This window comes from Bubalus bubalis, chromosome 13, assembly GCF_019923935.1.
Source record: "Bubalus bubalis isolate 160015118507 breed Murrah chromosome 13, NDDB_SH_1, whole genome shotgun sequence".
Taxonomy (NCBI): domain Eukaryota; kingdom Metazoa; phylum Chordata; class Mammalia; order Artiodactyla; family Bovidae; genus Bubalus; species Bubalus bubalis.
The window spans coordinates 75260308-75268072 of NC_059169.1; positions in this window are offsets into that span (position 1 = coordinate 75260308).

The window sequence follows — 7765 nt, forward strand, 5'->3', positions numbered from 1 at the left end:
TTTAGTGAGACAGGCAGCAGAGATACTGAAAATACCTAATGGACGTCAAGGTCTGAGCAACAAGAACAGATGTGGGCTGGAGTGCTGGCAGAGATACTGGAGACCTCCTGCCCAGCTGAATCCCAGGGAGATCACAGAATTGGGCCCAGGCATCCAGGGTATCAGAGCAGCTTCTTAACAACCAAGACAGAACTCCTTCAACAGTCTTCAAATCTGTGTGCACTCACAGCATGGACCTGCAATAACTGCCCTTTCTGGAACCCTGATCTTGTTCTCCGCCAAATAAAGACCGGGTATCCTTACAGAGTACCCTATTTATCTAGTTTTATATCACCCCAGGTTTGATTGTCCAATTACTTATCTACCTCCGCACTGTTGTAAAATGCTGAAAAAGCAGTCCCGTTTTTCTCTGTGTTTTCAGTACCTAGTACAATAGTTAATGGACTTCCTTGGTGGCTCAGTGGTAAAGAATCCACCTGCAATGTAGGAGATGTGGGTTTGATCCCTGGATCAGGAAGATCCCCTGGAGGAGGGCGTGGCAACCCACTCCAGTATTCTTGCCTGAGGAATCCCATGGACAGAGGAGACTGGCAGGCTATGGTTGATGCATCAAAGAGAGTCAGACATGACTCAAACGACTTGGCATTCTGCATCCTCATAATACTTTGCCTCTATTTCAAATGGGAGTGTTGGAATCCTGGAAGAAGTAGAATCTGAGAGGAATTTGTGTGGGCTAAAATTCAGGCTTGCAGAGTGGGGAGAACTGGATTTGCAAGCTGAGGAAATGCAATAATAGAAGGCAGGAAGTGAGAAGGAAATGCTATTGCAGAAAGAGGAAGTACTGAAGCCTGGCTGCATGAACGAAGGCAGGAGTAGGGAGCAAGTCTGAAATCATATTCTGAGACCAGACGGTCAGGTGACATCAATGATCAGCTCAAGGAAGTTGAAATGTATCTTGTAGACTGGAGAGAGAAGTGGAAAATTGTAGAGCACAGGCAAATCTTGACTGCAGGTATGTGACGTATTACATGGGAAAAAGTCCCGTTATAGGGTGGTTCAATAGTCAAGGCAGGAGGCAGGGTCAGAACTTGACCTTGGCAGTTAAGAACAGTGGGAATGGAGAGGACAACTTTTATAGGAGAGGCATTATGGAGTATGATTACCAGCCCTTGATAAATGATCAGAAGTCCAAATAATGGGGGGCCACGATCAAAGATGATGGAAAAGTTGTGAGCCTTGATTCTAGAGAGAATGGTGCTGACCTTAACACCATGAGTAACTGAGAGAAGTCCCAGGTTGAGGTTGAACTGACAGGGGAAAAGAAGGACTACATTAAGGACATTTGAATCTGATGGACTAGATGAAAAACCAAGGGGAGGGTTGTGAAAACTAAGGGGAAGGTTGCAAAAACCATCTCAAATGTTGAGTCAGAGTTAGGCGAGACCTCAGAGATGAAGTTAGGGAATTGGCTCAAGCAGACTCAAATTTTACTGAGCATGAAAAGACAAAGCTTAGTAGCTAGTAGACTGGGATCCTCGCTGTGGTGCTCACTTCCTCTTTCCCTGAAACTCACTGCTCCTCTGTGTCTCTCAGAGGAAGGTGAAGGAGCAATTCCTGAGCTATCCAGCTGAATTGTTATCATGCATAGCTGATGTCCCAGAGGCAAGGAAGAGAGGAAGCAGCCTTGACCCAAAGTTTTACTCAACCTCCAAAGAATTATATTTATAAAAGCTTTCTAATGGTGTATTATAAATCATTGGAAATGGAGGGAATTTTCTGGAACAAAAATTTATTCATGAGTAAAATATATTAACCATGTTAAGAAATCCGAGATTGTTCAGAGGAGTTTTAATCTGGCCCAAGAGACCCAATATCTCTAAGGAATTGTTTTGCTTTTTCTCTAAGTACACAAGACAAGATGTATTGATCCCAAGCTGACATTGTCATTGTTACTGATAATAATAGCACAGATCTTAGCTCGTCAAATAAAATGTTCTTGTGTTCTGCTCTTACTGGGTTTGTTGTTGTTTCTCTTTAGTCGCTCAGTCGTGTTTGACTCTTATGATGCCATGGACTGTAGCTCACCAGGCTCCTCTGCCCATGGGATTACCCAGGCAACAATACTGGCGTGGGTTGCCATTTCCTTCTCCAGAGGATCTTCACGACCCAGAGATCAAACCCACGTCTCCTGCATTGCCTGGCGGATTCTTTACCACTGAGCCACTGAGCCTTATAGGCTTTACATGTTAGTAAGTTTGCTTATCTATGCTGAGGGTTAATGTACTATTTTCTCTTTCTGAAAAGGATTTTTAATTTTTTAAAAAACTAAATTATTGTAGGTTACTTCTCCAAAGAATAGCAAGGAGAGATAAGAAAGCCTTCCTCAGCGATCAATGCAAAGAAACAGAGGAAAACAATAGAATAGGAAAGACTAGAGATCTCTTCATGAAAATTAGAGATACCAAGGGAACATTTCATGAAAAGATGGGTTCAATAAAGGACAGAAATGGTATGGACCTAACAGAAGCAGAAGATATTAAGAAGAGGTGGCAGGAATACACAGAAGAACTGTACAAAAAAGAGCTTCACAACCCAGATAATCACGATGGTGTGATCACTCACCTAGAGCCAGACATCCTGGATTGTGAAGTCAAGTGGGCCTTAGGAAGCATCACTACGAACAAAGCTAGTGGAGGTGATGGAATTCCAGTTGGGCTATTTCAAATCCTAAAAGATGATGCTGTGAAAGTGCTGCACTCAATATGCCAGCAAAATTGGAAAACTCAGCAGTGGCCACAGGACTGGAAAAGGTCAGTTTTATTTCCAATCCCAAAGAAAGGCAATGCCAAAGAATGCTCAAACTACCACACAATTGCACTCATCTCACATACTAGCAAAGTAATGCTAAAAATTCTCCAAGCCAGGCTTCAACAGTAGGTGAACCATGAACTTCCAGATGTTCAAGCTGGTTTTAGAAAAGGCAGAGGAACCAGAGATCAAATTGCCAACATCTGCTGGATCATCGAAAAAGCAAGACAGTTCCAGAAAAACATCTATTTCTGCCTTATTGACTATGCCAAAGCCTTTGACTGTGTGGATCACAATCAACTGTGGAAAATTCTGAAAGAGATGGGCATACCAGACCACCTGACCTGCCTCTTGAGAAACCTATATGCAGGTCAGGAACAACAGTTAGAACTGTACATGGAACAACAGACTGGTTCCAAATAAGAAAAGGAGTCCGTCAAGGCTATATATTGTCACCCTGCTTATTTAACTTCTATGCAGAGTACATCATGAGAAACACTGGGCTGGAAGAAGCACAAGCTGGAATCAAGATTGCCGGGAGAAATATCAATAACCTCAGATATGCAGATGACACCATCCTTATGGCAGAAAGTGAAGAAGAACTAAGGAGCCTCTTGATGAAAGTGAAAGCTGAGAGTGAAAAGGTTGGCTTAAAGCTCACATTCAGAAAACTAAGATCATGGCATCTGGTCCCATCACTTCATGGCAAATAGATGGGGAAACAGTGGAATACTTAGTGGAAACAGTGTCAGACTTAATTTTCTTGGGCTCCAAAATCACTGCAAATGGTGACTGCAGCCATGAAATTAAAAGACGCTTACTCCTTGAAAGGAAAGTTATGACCAGCCTAGACAGCATGTTAAAAAGCAGAGACGTTACTTTGCCAACAAAGGTCCATCTAGTCAAGGCTATGGTTTTTCCAGGAGTCATGTATGGATGTGAGAGTTGGACTATAAAGAAAGCTGAGCACAGAAGAATTGATGCTTTTGAACTGTGGTGTTGGAGAAGACTCTTGGGAGTCCCTTGGACAATGAGATCCAACCAGTCCATCTTAAAGGAAATCAGTCCTGACTATTCTTTGGAAGGACTGATGTTGAAGCTGAAACTCCAATACTTTGCCACCTGATGTGAAGAACTGACTCACTGGAAAAGACCCTGATGCTGGGAAAGATTGAAGGCAGGAGGAGAAGGGGATGACAGAGGATGAGATGGTTGGATGGCATCATCGACTCGATGGACATGAGCTTGAGCAAGCTCCAGGAGATAGTGAAGGACAGGGAGGCCTGGCGTGCTGCAGTCCATGGGGTCGCAAAGAGTCAGACACAACTGAGCGACTGAACTGAACTGAACTTCTGGACCAAATATTTTGAAAGCTTAGCGTTCAACAACCCCATCCTCACATAAAAATGATTTTGATGTTTTAGTTTGTGTAAGAGCACAGGCCCACAATTTATTAACCCTTTCGTTTCACAGAAACAATCATAGCACACTGAGTTGGAAATTTTGCTTTTCTCCCAAGTTTGCTTGTATTTAAAATAAAAAGGAAATTAAGAGAAAATGACCAAGTGTTTCCATTCTGGTGTCGTGCTTGCTCTGTTTGAATCCTGGGCTGGGCCCTGCGGTGGTTTCCTGCAGCTGGTGTCACATCTTACCACAAACTGGATGGTTTAAGACAACAGAAAGGCACTTTCCCACCATTCTAGTCACTGCAAGTTCCTAAATCAAGCAGTCAGTCGGGCCTCGCTTCCTCTGAAGGCTTTAGGGACGACTCTTTCCTTGTCTCTTGCTCATTTCTGGTGACCCCAGACATGTCCAGGCTTATGGCAACATTTCTCCAGTCCCTGCTTATATCTTCACATGGCCATTTTCCCTCTGTGTCTGTGTGTCCATCTGCCTTTTATATAAGCATGCTCACATTACATGTAGGGCCCACCATAATCCAGGATAACCTTATCTCAAGATCTTCCGCTTAATTATATCTATGAAGATGCTTTTTCAAATAGTCACTTGCCCAAGTACAGAGGGTAGGACTGGGATATATTTCTTATGCAGGGGCAAAATTCAACCCACTACATTACCAGCTGTGTGACTTTGGGCAACTTATTTTACCTCTCTGTGCCTTTGTTTCCTCATCTGGAAAAAAGAGGTGGTATAGTAACCAGTAATTATATAAATAAATAAGATATACAAACCACTTAGCACAGTGCTTGAAACATAAATAGTGGCTGTTATTATTTGCTTGGCATAATGCAAAAAGCAAACAAGGAACAAAAGACAAGATCAAGTTATGACTCTGCTCTTTACCATGCGCTATACTTCATGTCTCTGTAGTATGTATTTTCCATTTTAAGTTTTATTCGGTATTTATCTCACTCCAGCCTCACCCAGGCTCTGTGAAATGGAGGTGTTAAATATCATATCATACCTATTTTACAACTTCCCTGGTGGCTCAGATGGTAAAGAATCTGCGTGCAATACAGGGGACCCAGATTTGATCCCTAGATTGGGAAGATCCCCTGGAGAAGGAAATGGCAACCCAAACTCCAGTATTCTTGCCTGGAAAATTCCATGAACAGATTAGCCTGGCAGGCTATAGTCCATGGAGTCGCAAAGAGTCGGACACGACTGAGCAACTAACACACACACACCTATTTTACAACGAAATAAGCAGAGGTACTATGTGGTTATGTGCAGTAGTTAATATCATCACTGCATCTGGAACTCTTGAAGACAGAATCCAACACTCTGTCTCTCTTAACAATGGAGACAGGCAAGTTATTTCATATTTTCATGAAAAATCATCCTTCCATGTCAAACATTTTATCTAGAAATAAAAGAGGGGTTGTGATAGAGATCTTGATTTGAAATATATCTATGATAATTAATATGGAAGAAAGGCAAAAAAAAAAGAGGAATTAGAAAAGGAGAAGAAAATATATTTACGAAGTGATGAAAAGGTCTCTATTTAGAATATCCTTTTCTTTTGGGTTTCATATTCAGTATGTTGGTATGTTTTGTCTGGAACAGGTTAACGATAGGCAACCTCTTCAGGCAAATTGCATCCAGTCTGTTCCTGTGGCCCCTGGGGTCACCGGGGGTTGGAGCCGCCAGCAGATGTCCCTGGAGAAGCTGTTCTTTGCTCCATCCTTCTTCTAGTCGTTCTCAGTGGCTCCAGCCCAGTCGTTAACACTTCAGGGAACAAGGGGGCAGAAACAGGTAAGAAACAGGCAATTAAAGAGCAGTAAGAAGAAACCGTGATTTAATTCTTTGCCAACCATGGTGAGAACAAACCCGCTCTGTTTTTTTTTTCAAAAGGTATTCCTTGATGGGGAAAAAATTAGATGTATAGAAAGGAAAGTACATGAAGGAGGGATTCTGATGTTTTCATCTAGATCACTCAGCCTCTTGTTATTAAATTCCCCTGTGAGCTCTCGCTAGAAGCCAGAAAGTTACTTCTTAGAATAAAAAGAACAGAAATAAAAGAAGAAAGAGGGGATGAGATAATTAAGTGGGGACTCATTCTTACAAATTTTATTCTTGAAATATGGAGTGTGAATAATTACTTAAGAAGATGAAATATGAGTAAATATGGGTATTATAACCTCCTTTGGAAATTGGACTCATGCTGTTTAAAGTCATTTTAATAATCTTGTGGTTTATTCTATAATGTATTTTCCAAATTGCTCTAGAAAGCCTCAAGGCATGCGTACAATGAGATCATTCAGCAAAGCTCTTAAAACAATTGATAATAGTAATAAAATGAAGCAGCCTGCATCTAATCCTAACCCACATTAAGACAATTTTTTGCCCTTTTATGGCATCTGCCTTGAAGTGACTGACCTGTGGGTAAAAATTAATTAAATCCCACAACTGCAATGAGGGGAAAAATTCCAGACAAGAACAATTAAATCCTGTTATAAAGCAACTTTTTGATTCACAGGTTGGGTTACAACTGGGTCAGATTATGCCCTTGGTGTACAAGAGAATGTAAAAAGCATCTTTCACTCTATAACCTGAAGACTTATAACACAAGGTTATCTTTTGTCTAGGAGGATGATTAAATGACTGACTCAAGAACATCTTGCTTTTGTTTTCTTCCTTTATCCTATGCTGCCTCTCAACAATTAGTCCCCAGATGAACTCCATCTAATCCTACGTTTAAAGCATTACAGCATTTGACACAATGATACAGTAATTAATTTCCCCAACTCAGCTGCTTCTCATTTTTCCAATCTGTCTTCAATGAAGGAACTGAAAAATATGTGTCCCACGTAGTGGAGGAAAAGCTATTTCAGCTAAACATTAGGAGACGGCTGTTTCTTCCTGCCTTCAGTACTGGATTTTATTTAGTTATGTTGTATTTCTGAAAACTGTATTTTTTTAAAAGATGTAATTCCCCTCTAACTGGAACTTGCAGTCTGCAGGGCATATGTCTTCCAGGAACTGGACTGAGAACCCCAAGCAGGAAACAACCAAATATCCATCAGATGGTAAATGCATTGAGTCCCTGACTGATGCATCGAGTCCCTGCTGTTCTCTGTTATATTTGAACAGGAGCCCATCAGCAGAGCGCAGTGCACTGGGATAACTCTGCCTTTTCTTCAGCCACCCTCAGGCCTTCATGTCTCATTTCCTCTCTGCCAAGTTCAGTCTGTCCGCCCTTTTCGCTGATCAGTTAGACCCCATTAACATCATCTGTCACGTGCATGACATGCTTCTCCGGATTATGGCAAAGCCAAAGACCTTCCTTGCCCACCTGGGACAGATACAAAGTCTAACTTAAATGCAAACACAGGACCGCATGCAAATGATAAACAGAAATCACAGATATGGCTTCTTATGATTTCAAACCAGCTCTAGCTGAGCCAACCAAAGTGAAGAATTTAGAGAGGAGTTTTCTGAAAAGTCTTCTAGGGGGCCAAAGGCTTGAGGAAGTGTTTTAAATGTTAACATTTAA